The sequence below is a fragment of the Dasypus novemcinctus genome, chromosome 9, assembly GCF_030445035.2.
Source record: "Dasypus novemcinctus isolate mDasNov1 chromosome 9, mDasNov1.1.hap2, whole genome shotgun sequence".
Classification (NCBI taxonomy): Eukaryota; Metazoa; Chordata; class Mammalia; order Cingulata; family Dasypodidae; genus Dasypus; species Dasypus novemcinctus.
The window spans coordinates 118,750,663-118,765,776 of record NC_080681.1 but is presented as its reverse complement, the minus strand read 5'-3'; the positions used below and the strand labels follow the sequence as shown (position 1 = coordinate 118,765,776).

Here is a 15,114-nt window from a genome sequence, read left to right as displayed (position 1 = left end):
CATAGTTAGTGGTAATAGTCTGATGATGTTCTCTCATAATCTGTAACAAATGTTCCACAACAGTGTAAGGTGTTGTATGAGAATTCTGCACAGTATGCATGATTGTTTTGTAATTTCACAACTTCTTTAATGAAAACTATATTTAAAAATAGGGAAGCAGATGTGGCTCAAGTGATAAGGCCTCAGCCTACCATATGAGAGGACCCAGGTTCGATCCCTGGGACCTCCTGATGAAAAAGAATAAGAGAAAGCGTGCCTGAGCCAGTGCCCACATGGTGAGCTGAGTGCCCATGCAAGTGCCTGCATGGTGAACCAGTGTCTGTGTGGTGAGCCAGTGCCCATGCAAGTGCAGCAAGACGATGATGCAACAAAAAGAGAGACAAAGGGGAGAGTCAAAGTGAAGGGTAGCAGAGACCAGGAACTGAGGTGGTGCAATTGACAGAGAAGCTCTCTCCACATCAGAGGTCCCCAGGATCAAGTCCATCTGAATCCTAGAGGAGAAAGATGAGAAGAGAAGACAAAAAAGAGAAATAGATACAGATGATCACACAGCGAATGGACACAGCAAAAACAGCAGGGTGGGCGGGGGGGAATAAAATAAAATCTTCAAAAATATATATATATTAAAAAATAAATTTAAAAAGATCACACGGGGAAGAGGATCTGGTTCAAGCGATTGAGCTCCTGCCTCCCACATGGGAGGTGTCTGGTTTGGTTCCTGTTGCCTCCTAAAGAAGACAGCGTAACTAGATGATGCAATAGGAGACACAAGAAGAAAAATACGAGAGGGGGCAAGATGGCGGCTGAGTGAACATCCCTGTTAGAGTCTTCTGCAGGGAATCGGCTGGGCAGCGTTGGAGACTCTTTGGGACCGGATTGTTTCGGGATTTTTGCTGGTCCGGAGGTGTCTGGACATCGATTTGGAGGGAAGGTAACAGAGAGGATTCGTCTGTGAAATATACACGGAGATCCCAGCTACCTGTAGAGGATTCCCTTCTTGGGTAGGCGGAGACGAGGCATCTAGCCCCGCTCGGTGGGGCTGGGCCAGGCCGGGCCGCGCTGCGCCGGCGGTGAGCGGGGCCGGGCGGGGCCGAGCCAGGCCGAGCCGGGCCGCGGTAGCGTTTGGAGCCGGGCGGGGCCGGTGCAGGCCCCGGCTGCGGGCCGCGGTAGCGCTTGGAGCCGGGCGGGGCCGGTGCAGGGCCCGGCTGCGGGCCGCGGTAGCGCTTGGAGCCGGGCGGGGCCGGTGCAGGCCCCGGCTGCGGGCCGCGGTAGCGCTTGGAGCCGGGCGGGGCCGGTGCAGGCCCCGGCTGCGGGCCGCGGTAGCGCTTGGAGCCGGGCGGGGCCGGTGCAGGCCCCGGCTGCGGGCCGCGGTAGCGCTTGGAGCCGGGCGGGGCCGGTGCAGGGCCCGGCTGCGGGCCGCGGTAGCGCTTGGAGCCGGGCGGGGCCGGTGCAGGCCCCGGCTGCGGGCCGCGGTAGCGCTTGGAGCCGGGCGGGGCCGGTGCAGGCCCCGGCTGCGGGCCGCGGTAGCGCTTGGAGCCGGGCGGGGCCGGTGCAGGCCCCGGCTGCGGGCCGCGGTAGCGCTTGGAGCCGGGCGGGGCCGGTGCAGGCCCCGGCTGCGGGCCGCGGTAGCGCTTGGAGCCGGGCGGGGCCGGTGCAGGCCCCGGCTGCGGGCCGCGGTAGCGCTTGGAGCCGGGCGGGGCCGGTGCAGGCCCCGGCTGCGGGCCGCGGTAGCGTTTGGAGCCGGGCGGGCCCGGGTCAGGCCGCGGCGGGTACGGAGCCGGGCAGGGCCGGTCCAGGCCGCGGTGGCGGGAGGTGGACGCCGGAGCCGGCTGGGCCGCTGTAGCGAGCGGAGCTGGGCGGAGCCAGGCCAGGCCAAGGCGGCGTGAGGAGCCGGGCAGAGCCGGTCCAAGCCTCCGCGGCGGGCGGAGCCGGGCCTGCGGAGGGGTTTCTGTTTTTTTTGTTTGTTAGTTTGTTTTTTGTTTTTTTTTTTTTTTAATTTTACTTAATTTTTTTTTTTTTTTTGAGCATCTGCAGTACTGGGGAGTTCGTGGGCCCTGGGCGGCCTATTGGGGGTTTGTGGGAAGGGAGGTGCTTGCAGACCCATTTGGGCAGACAGACGGGGGGGTTTTAGGGCAAAGCGGGGGAAGTTGTTGTTTTAGATAGTGTTGCAATTGTGACACGTGTGTACCTGTATCTCTCTTCTCCCTATCCGTTCCCCACCGTTTGCCCATCCTCTTTTTCTTTCTTCCTTTCTTCTTGCCTTTCTTTTTTCTTTATTATAATTAGTTTGTTTTTTTTTTTTTGTTTTTTTTTTTTTTCGGTTTTCTCTTTCCCTCTTGTCCCTCACCTTCCACTTATTTTTACTTTAATTCAAGTATACAATAGGTGCTACAGGGAACACCTCACATTTGCTGGGTTTCCCCATCCTCCACTGCCTCATTTCTGTGTGAACTGATTTAGGCTACCTACACTATCCCCCTTCCCCTGCATCTTGATATCCACTATCATCTACTGTCTCTCCTATATTCCACCCCCCACCTCCCGTTCTTCGATCCACAAAGTGTCTAACTCTTAATTTCTAATACCTTTGTTCTGTTTTCTGTCTATTATCCACTCTTGAAACTATTACCTTTCTTTTCTTTTTCCCTCTCTCATGAAAACAATAGCTGTGTAGTTCATACCATATTCCTCCCAAATTCAGTCATCAACTTCATAAAAGGTACTCTACCTACAGCTACAACTCTATACAATCTACATGAATCTAACCTCCATCCTTCCAGATCTCATATTCCTGCTTTATTAACATACATCACCAATACAACTTTACACTTTTCCCTTGCTTACACAATTGCCTTTCCCCAACACTAATACTTTCCTCTAAAGTGAACTTAACCAACAACAAGTAACTAGAATAAGAAGAAAAAAGTGACAAAGAGAAGATATAACACCTGTGCAAAAATAACAACTAATTAACCTCCAAGAGCAGACAAAGAAGCTAAGGAACTGATTAAATTCGTCAAAATAAAGAGATGACCAGAAAGCAACAAAAATCTACGAACCAAACCAATAATCAGGAAAACATGGCTGAATCCAATCAACAAACCAATAATCACGAAGGGGAGCAAAACTTGGCACAAGCAATGAAAGATCTCAGAACATTTATCACCGACAAATTTGATGCAGTAATGAAAGAGGTTAACAACATGAAGACATCACTTGGAGGGGAAATTGCAGACATACGCAAAAACATAACAGATATGATGGGAATGAACACCACAGTTCAAGAAATCAAAAATACACTTGCAGCAAATATCAGCAGACTAGAAGAGACAGAGCAGAGAATAAGTGATGTGGAAGACAGTACATCAGAAATCAAACAGATAGTAGAAGGGGTCAATAAGAAGATAGAAAAAATCCAATTAGGATTTAGGGACCTGAATGACAATGCAAAACGCTCAAACATACGTATTATAGGCATTCCAGAAGGTGAAGAGAAGGGAAAGGGGTCAGAAAGAGTGTTGCAGGAAATAATGGCTGAAAACTTCCCAAATCTACTGAAAGAGACAGATGTACATATCCAAGAAGCACAGCGCACTCCACAAGTCATAAACCCCAACAGGCCCACCCCAAGACATATACTTGTCAAATTATCCAATGCTCAAGAAAAAGAGAAAATCCTAAAAGCAGCAAGAGAAAAGAACACCATCACATACAAGGGAAGCTCAATTAGATTAAGTGCTGATTTCTCTTCTGAAACCATGGAGGCAAGAAGACAGTGGTATGATATAGTCAAGGTACTAAAGGAAAAAAATTTCCAACCAAGAATACTCTATCCAGCTAAACTAGCATTCAAACATGATGGAGAGTTCAAAATATTCGCAGACAAACAGAAACTGAAAGAGTATACCAACAAGAAACCTCCCCTTCAAGAAATTCTAAAGGGAGTTCTGCAGGAAGAAAGGAAAAAACAGGAAAGGCAAAGTTGGAGGAGAGTATAAGACCAACAACAACAACAAAAAAGACAAAAAAAAATATACAAACAAAATATGACAAACACAAATCCAGTCAAAATATGGCTAACACAAATAATTCCTTGATAGTAATAACACTGAATGTCAATGGATTAAACTCACCTATCAAAAGATTCAGACAGGGACACTGGATAAGGAAATATGACCCATCCATATGCTGTCTACAAGAGACACATCTTAGACCCAGAGACGCATGGAGATTGAAAGTGAAAGGCTGGAAAACAATCATTCAAGCTAACAATAACCAAAAAAAGGCAGGAGTAGCTATATTAATATCAGACAAAATAGACTTTAAATGTGAAACAATTGTGAGAGACAAAGAAGGATACTACATTTTAGTCAAAGGGAAAATCTGTCAAGAAGATCGAACAATCATAAATATCTATGCCCCTAACAAGGGTGCCTCTAAATACGTCAGGCAAACGCTGGAAAAACTAAGTGAAAGAATAGATACATCTACAATTATAGTGGGGGATTTTAATACAGCACTATCAACTCTGGACAGAACATCTCAAAAGAGAATCACCAAAGAAACAAAACATCTGAATAGTATATTAGAGGAGCTCGATCTAATAGACATATATAGATCGCTACACCCAAACACAGCAGGATATACATTTTTCTCAAGCGCACATGGATCATTCTCCAAGATAGATCATATGCTAGGCCACAAAGAAAGGCTGAACGAATTCAGAAAGATTGAAATCATACAAAACATTATCTCTGACCACAGTGGAGTCAAGCTGGAGATTTGCAAGGGAAAGAAGCCCAGATTTCACACCACGATTTGGAAATTAAACAGCACACTCTTAGAAAAACAGTGGGTCAAAGAGGAAATCTCAAAAGAAATCAATGACTACCTTGAAACAAATGATAATGATAACACAACATACCAAAATTTATGGGATGCAGCAAAAGCAGTACTGAGAGGGAAGTTTATAGCCATAAATTCATATATCAAAAAAGAAGAAAGAGCAAAAATTGAAGAACTAACTGCACATTTGAAGGAATTAGAAAAACAACAACAAAGTAACCCAACAGGAAGAAGAAGGAAGGAAATAACAAAGATAAGAGCAGAACTAAATGAAATAGAAAATAAGAAAGCACTTGAACAGATAAACAAGACCAAGAGCTGGTTTTTTGAGAAGATTAACAAAATTGACAAACCTTTAGCAACACTAACAAAGAAAAAAAGAGAGAAGATGCAAATACACAAAATAAGAAATGAGAAAGGCGATATCACCACTGACCCCACAGAAATAAAGACTATCATAAGAGGATATTTTGAAAAACTATATTCCAACAAAAATGACAATCTAGAGGAAATGGACAAATTCCTAGAAACACATAAACAGCCCATATTGACAAAAGAAGAAATTGATGATCTTAACAAACCAATCACAAGCAGAGAGATAGAATCAGTTATTAAAAATCTCCCAACTAAGAAGAGCCCAGGGCCAGATGGCTTCACAGGTGAATTCTATAAAACATTCCGGAAAGAACTGACACCAATCCTGCTGAAACTATTCCAAACCATCGAAACAGAAAGAACATTACCCAACTCCTTCTATGATGCCAACATTACCCTAGTACCAAAGCCAAACAAAGACATCACAAGAAAGGAAAATTACAGACCAATTTCTCTAATGAACCTAGACGCAAAAATACTTAACAAAATACTTGCTAATCGTATTCAACAACACATTAAACGAATTATACACCACGACCAAGTGGGATTCATCCCAGGTATGCAAGGATGGTTCAACATAAGAAAATCAATCAACGTAATACACCATATAAACAGATTGAAGGAAAAAAATCACATGATTATATCTATTGATGCAGAAAAAGCATTTGACAAAATACAGCACCCTTTCTTGATAAAAACACTCCAAATGATTGGAATACAAGGAAATTTTTTGAACATGATAAAGAGTATATATGAAAAACCTAAAGCCAATATTGTTTACAATGGAGAAATCCTAGACTCCTTCCCTCTAAACTCAGGAACAAGACAAGGATGCCCACTGTTTCTGCTCCTATTTAACATTGTCTTAGAAGTACTTGCTCGAGCACTGAGGCAAGAACCAGAAATAAAAGGCATTCAAATTGGAAAGGAAGAAGTCAAAATTTCATTATTTGCAGATGACATGATCCTATACATAGAAAACCCTGAGAGATCTACAACGAAGATTCTAGAACTCATAAATGAGTTTAGTAAAGTCGCAGGTTATAAGATCAATGCGCAAAAATCAGTAGCATTTCTGTACACCAATAATGAGCAAGATCAGGAGGAAATCAAGAAACAAATACCATTCACAATAGTAAATAAAAAAATCAAATACTTAGGAATAAATTTAACTAAAGAGGTAAAGAACTTATACACTGAGAACTATACAAGATTGTTCAAGGAAATCAAAGAAGACCTAAATAAATGGAAGACTATTCCTTGTTCATGGATAGGAAGACTGAACATTATTAAGATGTCTATCCTACCAAAATTGATCTACACATTCAATGCAATCCCAATAAAAATCAATGCAGCCTTCTTTAAGGAACTAGAAAAACTAACTATGAAATTTATTTGGAAAGGAAAGAGACCCCGAATAGCCAAAGACATACTGAAAAAGAAAAACGAAATTGGAGGAATCACACTACCTGACTTCAAAACATACTATAAAGCTACGGTGGTGAAAACAGCATGGTATTGGCATAAGGATAGACATATAGACCAATGGAATCGAATTGAAAGCTCTGATATAGAACCTCACATATACAACCACATAATATTCGATAAAGCCACCAAACCCTCTCAACTGGGAGAGAGTGGCCTATTCAACAAATGGTGTCTGGAGAACTGGATAGCCATATGTAGAAGAATGAAAGAGGATTACCATCTCACACCTTATACAAAGATCAACTCAAGATGGATCAAAGACCTAAATATAAGAGCCAAGACCATAAAAACCTTAGAAAGCAGTGTAGGGAAACATCTACAGGACCTTGTAATAGGTAATGGATTTATGAATATCTCACCAAAAGCACGAGCAGCAAAAGAACTAATAGATAAATGGGACTTCCTCAAAATTAAAGCCTTCTGCACCTCAAAGGAGTTTGTCAAGAAAGTAAAAAGGGAGCCCACACAGTGGGAGAAAATATTTGGCAATCATATATCTGATAAGAAACTTATAACTTGCATATATAAAGAACTCCTACATCTTGAAAATAAAAAGATAAACAATCCATTTAAAAAATGGGAAAAAGACTTAAACAGACACTTCTCCGAAGAAGAAATACAAATGGCAAGAAAGCACATGAAAAAATGTTCCAAATCTCTAGCTATCAGGGAAATGCAAATCAAAACCACAATGAGATACCATCTTACACCCATAAGATTGGCAGCTATGAAAAAAACAGAAGAATACAAGTGCTGGAGAGGATGTGAAGGAAGGGGAACACTCATCCACTGCTGGTGGGAATGCAGAAGGATCCAACCATTCTGGAGAACAGTATGGCGGTTTCTCAAAAAACTAGCCATAGATTTGCCATATGACCCAGCAATACCACTGCTGGGAATATACCCAGCAGAACTGAAAACAAGAACACAAACCAATATATGTACACCAATGTTCATAGCAGCATTGTTCAATATTGCCAAAAGTTGGAATCAACCCAAATGCCCATCAACAGACGAGTGGATCAATAAAATGTGGTATATACACACAATGGAATACTACTCGGCTGTAAGAACAAACACACTACAAACACATGTGATAACATGGATGAATCTTGAGAACCTTATGTTGAGTGAAGCAACCCAGACATTGAAGGACAAATACTACATGACCTCAATGATATGAAATAAACAAGCTGCCCTAGATAGCAAGAGACTGAACGATAGGCTTGCAGGAAATCGGAGGGTGGAGGAAGGATATGAGCCGATGTCTGCAGGGGTGGAATTTAAGACGAGATGGTGGTAAGTATGAACACAAAGAAGAGATAAAAGGGGGGCAAGGGGTTGCCTTTGCTTGGGGCTTTGCGGGTTTGAGGGTGGCTGGGGAGGGACGGGTGGGTAACGTTGCCCAAAAGTGGGGGGAGGGAGGGGTAGCATACGAACCAGGAGAGGGTCAGGTGTTGGTGGAGAGTAAAATGCCGAGAAAATCATATCAAAATATAATAAAGAGGGTTACCTGTTTAGAATGCTCGGAGGAGGACGGGCTCCTGGGGAATGTCTAAATGCTCATTCTGCCAGAGTGGGTGACACCATGGGGTAGAAACCCAAGTAGTGAGAGTGGGGGTGGACCCACATCCTGGGGAGGACTAATGCCATCCAATAGAGGGAACTGTATCCCTCGAGAGAAAGGGTGGCTCCCAGGGCATTGGGGCAGTTGAGCAAGTTAGGTCCTGAACACTATTCCATCTATTTCTGGAAGTGGCTCCTCGGGAAACGGAGGTTGGCTATCACTGAGGGCACCAAGGTGGAAGGGAAAATGGACGTTAAATGTGTGGAACCAAAGTAAATGGGGGGTAAGAGAGGACTTTCTTGAGAGTACACAAGGATGGATATAAAACATGTAATATTACACCATAACATATAGGAGATGACAGACTGATAATGTAAACCATAATGTAAAACATAGGATAACTAAAAATGTAAAGAACTGTGTATCCTAAAGTATGCACCATAATGTAAACACAGATGTCACCTTGTTAGAAAGCTAATGTCTCAGACTCTGTACATCACTTTAAGTAAATATGATATGAATAGGGCGTAAGAGTATCACTGTGGAAGGGAAAAGGTTTTCTGGTGGATGTGTGGGAGTGCTGTATATTATATATATACATTGCTGTGGTCTAGGACTCCTGTGAAGAAAAGCTGAATAATTAGGGGGGGGGGAAAAAAAAAAAAAAAAAGAAAAAAATAGGATGTGGAATTTTTTCAAGTCAACATTCTTTATCTAAGTTCTTTATCTAACTTTATCCAAGTTCTTTATCTATCCTTTAAACTCATCGCTATATGCCATTCCCTAGTAAGGGACCATGACATTATATTGGGCTTCAAATTTCGGGGAGTTCTGGATCACAGAGTGTTTCAACAATGGCAATGGAGGGATACTGGTATGGGATACCAATGACAGGTGATATATGACTGACAGGGAGCTGTACAGAACATATGTCCAGGGTGCATGGTAATGTTTGGATATACTCATAGTGGCAACAATTAAAAACCACAGTAGGGGGGGTACTGGGTTCCTGGCCAGTGGTGCTCTGTCGTGGTCCCTAGGGGAGCAGCGACAGTCTCCCAGGTACAGTGGTGGGGACCGGGAGGGAGTGAGGGTTCAACAGTGAGCCCCTGATACTAATGACTATGCTTGTGAGCTGATAAACCCAAAATAATAACAAGGCCTAGAGCAACTTTGTGCCTGGGAATTTCCTTCTGTCAGCCTTCATGTTACTCAAATGTGGCCAGTCTCGAAGCCAAACTCAGCATGTAAATGCAATGCCTTCCCCCCAGCGTGGGACATGACACCCGGGGATGAGCCTCCCTGGCAACGAGGGACCACTATCAACTACCAACTGATGATGCGACTGGAAAATGACCTTATACGGAAGGTTCAATGCGGATCAGCAGAATATCCATGTCTACATAAAATACCATGACTTTAAAATGCTGTTTGACCTAAAGTAAGGGGGAAATGGAAAGGAGAAATGAGTTTATATGGCTACGAGTTTCTAAAAAAGAGTCTGGAGGCTGGCAGAAGGTTTGCCCTCATGCACAACTGAGCAGAGTCAGAGAGACAGATAAAGCAGATACAACCCCCAGATATTGGTTCCTTTGAGGGCTAAAGAGACCCATGGGAGTTATGGTCATGGCCGATGGGGTTAACTACCAGGGCAGATGGCCTCTCTTTGGAAATGGTGTTTATGTGTGATGAATCTGGACTCAGATGGGATCTCCCTTCATAAGACTTTCATGCTAATGTGCTGGAGGTGCAGTTAATGTTGGGGTTTAAGATATATTTAGGGGATTTGAATCTCTGGACTGACAATGTGATAGCCAGATCCTGAGCCTCAACAGACTCCAGCACCTACAATCTGATTTATTGGACTTACCACACTCAGCTAAGATGGAGGTGAAGAAGGACAACCACCACACCATGGAGCCTAGAGTGATTACAACTGAAAATGGGAGGATTGCATCCAGCATCCATGTGGAATCTGAGCCTCCTCTTGACATAAAGGTGCAATGGACACAACCAATCCAGTGTCCACATAGAAGAGGTGGCATTGGATTGGGAAAAGTGGACATAATGGACAAAGGGTATGGGGAAAGGCAGGAAGAGATGAGAGGTGGAGGCGTCTTCGGGACATGGAGCTGCCCTGGATGGTGCTTCAGAGGTAATCACCGGACATTGTAAATCCTCACAGGGCCTACATGATGGAATAGAGGAGAGTATGGGCCATGATGTGAACCAATGTATATGAGGTGCAGAGGTGCCCAAAGATGTACTTACCAAATCCAATGGATGTGTCATGATGATGGGAACGAGTGTTGTTGGGGGGGGGGAGAGGGGGGGTGGGGGGGTGGGGTTGAATGGGACCTCACATATATATTTTTAATGTAATATTATTACAAAGTCAATAAAAAATAAAAAAATTAAAAAAAAAAAAAAAAAAAAAAAAAAAGAAGAAAAATACAATGAGAGACACAACAAAGTAGGGAATAGTGGTCGCTCAAGCAATTGGGTGCCTTCCTCCCATATCAGAGGTCCTGGGTTCGGTTCCCAGTGCCTCCTAAAGGTACAAGGAAGATGAACAGATACAGTAAGAGCAAACAATGAGAGGGTGGAGAAATAAATAAAATAAATCTTAAAAAAAAAAAATCACACACCTAGTAATGGGACCCCAGTGTGAATGCAGGCAGTTGACACCAGAGCCTGTGTGACTAACGAGGTTATTTCACTCTGCCTCTTAATCCTAACATCTTAAGGACCCCCTCACACACTGAAGTCCTTCCTGCAACCCTGTCAGAGAGGGGTGTAGGCTGTGGGTGCTGACAAGGCTCAGGGAAGCTGACGACAAGCCCAGAAGGATGGAAACTGGAGGGGAGAATGATTGCGCACAGATGTTTATGAAGGGTTCTCACCCACTGGATCAACTACGATGGCCATAATATAGCGGCACAACAAACACACACAAACCTCAGTGGCGCCCACTGAGCAGCATTTATTGCTCCCACATCTGGGGTAGGTTGGGGGTCAGTTGGGCAGCCCTGCTGACCTTGGCTTGGCTCGCTCACACGTGGGGTCTGCTGGGGGTGGCTGATATCATAGGTTCTGGCCGGCAACTCAGTTCCACGTGCCTCTCCTTCTCTTGCAGGAAAGGCCCGGCAAGGCTGTGGATACAGGAAGGGATGAACCAGGGCCATCTTGGCACAATCTGCCACACCACATTACCTCTGACACAAATCAGGAGCATCAACTATGGCAGGCAGGGCAGAGGGAAGTCCCCTCCCTGAGCTGAAGCTCTCAGCTCCCCCAGTGACAGGCTGCTTCATGCCCTGAGGCACTTAACCTCGCTGAGCCTCAGTTTCCTCATCTGTAAAATGGATGCCTGCCCGGCCTCCCTGTCAGGAGTCAATGAAATAACAGAGACTTGTGAACAGGAGGAGTCTTTGCTCCAGCTACCCTCACACCCGGGCTCCTAATAGAAAGTCCTCCCTTCCCCCTTAGGAGATGCAGCCTTGTTCCCAGCAAGCCGTGGGCATCCGGGATCTCCTTAGGGTCGAGTTCTCCCAAGGTCACTCTTACCAGGTTGGGGCACTTGTGGTGGGCCAGGCGGACATGTGAGGACAGAGAAGAAACAGAGTATCTCTTCCCAAAGCACTGATTTTATGTCAAGACAGGGTGGGAAGAAAAAAAATCTTTTAATGAAATAAACCCAATTATATTATGAAGTGAGCTGGAAAACTCACATTAAATTTTCCAGATGAAAAGTAGAGACTTCTGAGACATTTGGTTGCTGAGGTGCCGGCTGTCTCCTAGATGCTCAAACATCACTCGAGGGCAGGGGTTGGCAAACTAGAGCCCCCAGACCAAATCTGGCCTGCCACATGTTTTTGTAAATAACAGTTTATTGGAACACTGCTCCGTCCATTAGTTGATATATTGTCCATGGCTGCTTTTGCTCTAGAACAAAATAGCTGAGTAGTTGCGACAGAGACCATATGGCCTAAAATATTTACTATCTGGCCCTTTACAGAAAAAGTCTGCTAAATACTGAATAGTAGGATTCTCTGATGGAAAAGTCTGAGGGACCCTGTGTTTTCTGATAGCTGAGACCTGCAGGTCCAAGGATTTAAGAATGAACATTAATTGCACATTTACCATTCTGAGTGCTTTACTTGACTAATGTGTTTAATTATTGTTGTTTAGTTCTAACAACAAGTCTAGGAGGCCAACAATGTTGTTATTGTTTCTCTTATATAAGTACAGAAACTGAGAAGAAAATGAGAAAAAGTGAGATAAAACCTGCCCGAGCCACTACTTCTCAAACTGTAATGGCGGAGGAACCCCCCGGGGATCTAGTTTACCTGCAGGCAGGTGTGGAGTCAGCAGAAGGGGCATCTGGGAGGGAGACGGCAGCGTTTCTAACCAGCTCCCAAGTTAGGCTGATGCACACCCAGTAGCCGGGACGAACCACACGGTCACCCACGGAGTCACCTGGGCCTAAAGTCGTGCTGGGGCCTGGGAGCCCAAGGCCATCCCCCCTGGGCGACACGGCTCCTCTAGGCAGAAGGCCTTCAAGGGCCCATGAGGATTTCACACCTTCTGCTCCCTGGCCCCACTGAGACTTGCAGGACGCCGGCCCAGCCTAGAACTGCGCAGATCGCCTGTTCAACCCCTACCACGGGAAGGAGGAAGCGAGCCCGGCGGGGAGGCGGGCTCTCGCGGCGCCTTGCCGTGCGCCTCTCCAGCCTCCATCCCCTCGCCTTCCAGCACCCAGCGTTTCGGTACCACCCCTCTTCACTTCCCCTCCGCATGGTCTGGGCGGCGCCATGTCTAGGTCTAGGGGTGGAACTCGGACTCCAGGCTGGCCAATCAGCACATTGCATCCCCTCCCCTGTCCCAGCAATTGGTTCAGGCATGGACATGTGATCTGTGGAGTCCAATCAGAGAGTTGCAGGCCTTGAGCGGAAGCTGCCAGGAAGCTCTGTCCATGGGGTGCAGCAGAGCTCCAAAGGTATTCACCAAATGCAACGAATGTGCCACACAGACGACAGAGGTGGTTGATGTGGGAGGAGTGGGGGGTGGGGGGCGGGGTATATGGGAAACTCATATTTTTTAATGTAACATTTTTCTGCGATCTATGTGTCTTAAAAAATAAAACAATTACAAATAAATAAATAAAACCTAAAAAAAAAAAAAAAAAAGTCACTCCCCGTCTGTGTGTGATGAGGGGATTTGATGCCCTGCAGCTGAGTGGGGAAGAGGGGGCACTTTGCCTCCTAGGAGACTTTCAGGGGTGTCTGTAGGTCTTCTTGGTGTCACAAGGAGGGGCAAGGGGTTCCCGGCGTCTAGTGGGAGGAGGCCCGAGATGCTCCTGGGCATCCTTCAGTGCCCAGGCCAGCCCTGGCCCCACCTGTCAGGAGTGCCAAGCACCAGGGCCAGAGCTTCTGTACCATCCTGAGCCCAAAGGGGGGGGGTTTGCACCTGCCACGCGTCCCTTAACCGACCCTGACTGGAGCTGCCACAGTGGAAGGCAGGGCCAAAGGACAGACGGAAAGTGAGTTCTGGCGACACCTTCAGAGGGAGGTATCCCGCTGTGCCTGAAGCTAGATCTGCTTCTGGGTTTTTCTATTTTGTGGCCCAATGAACAACCTTCTGACTTTAGCCTATTTAGGAGAAATGTGCTGTCACTTTCAGAGCTTCAGAGCAGTATGGAGAAACAGACCGGGCGCTCGTTCCTCTCGCTGTTTCACAGATGGGCAGTCCCCAGCCAGAGAGCCTGTGAGACTTGCCCACGGACACACAGGAGGCCCATAATGTGCGCCAAACTGGTGTTTGTTCACTGGCCTCATAGCAGGGAAAACTTTGCTTTTATAGTAAAACAAATACTGATACATCTTGGAGCAGAATGCCAAATTCACATTAACTTTCCAGATAAACTAGAGGACCAGAAATAGTTGGCTGTCGTCGTGACCGCTAGGGACTATAAAGAAAGTCCCAGCTGTTACAGGGGGCTAGGGGTGGAGGTGGGACTGGAACCCAGTGCTCTGACGTCCCGTCCAGTGGGAGGCCCCTGCACCCCAACGTCCCTCACCGTCGTGTGGTCCTTGGGCGATTACAAGTTTCCTTCTCGCCCTCTCTCACCCCACGGCAGTCCTGCCTGCACTGTTACCTAGGAATCCGAGGCCCCCAAAGTGAGGGATCTGCCAAAGTGTAACATTCAAACCTGACTGGGCTAGGACTTGAACCCCCTCTTAAAGGTTGAAGTCCACCTCTCCCTCTGCTTTTCTGGCTGAGGGGTGGTACAGGCAGGAGTCACAGGGCAGGGCTGTCTCTGGGGCCTGGGCTCCCGGGTACCATGCTCTGAGCTCAGCAAGGAGAGTGAAAGACTAAGGAAGAGAGAGAAAATCCCTCAGGAAACCCGGCTCACTGTCTCTACCTTTCCGTCCCCAGCAAAAAGGGACTTATTGCAGTGCTAGGAGTTCATTTTGAATGTCATCTCCAGTGGCATCAAGATAAAGGAATTTAGGAATGAGGCAAACCTAAGTTCAAATCCCCTCTCTGCTATGTAGAGGCTGTGTGATCTTAGGCAAATTGCTTTACCTCTCTGCACCTCAGCTTTCTCTTCTGGAAAATGAGACCATCTTGCGGGGGTTTTGTAAGTATTAGATTGGACAAATGTAATTGCACCTGTCTATATGTGGTATTTGGTGAGTATCTGATCCCTTCCTGAGAAGCTCCTGTTTTGACCATGCTTAGAACATGAAGTTATTGGAGAGGTGCATACTATTGTCTTGGAAACAGAGAGTATCCTTCACCCCATCACTGGACCCGCCAAATCCCAACCGTGTGGC

General features: G+C 45.9%; 1 long non-coding RNA gene across 1 annotated transcript in view; it reads right to left on the bottom strand.

Annotated features, from left to right (window-relative positions):
- Positions 1–15,114, bottom strand: part of LOC105747472 (uncharacterized) — a 28,708-nt gene that overhangs the window by 1,470 nt on the left and 12,124 nt on the right. Inside the window, exon 2 of the long non-coding RNA XR_001119471.3 lies at positions 11,313–11,427. This is a non-coding gene — a long non-coding RNA (uncharacterized lncRNA). The remainder of the gene's footprint in view (positions 1–11,312; positions 11,428–15,114) is intronic.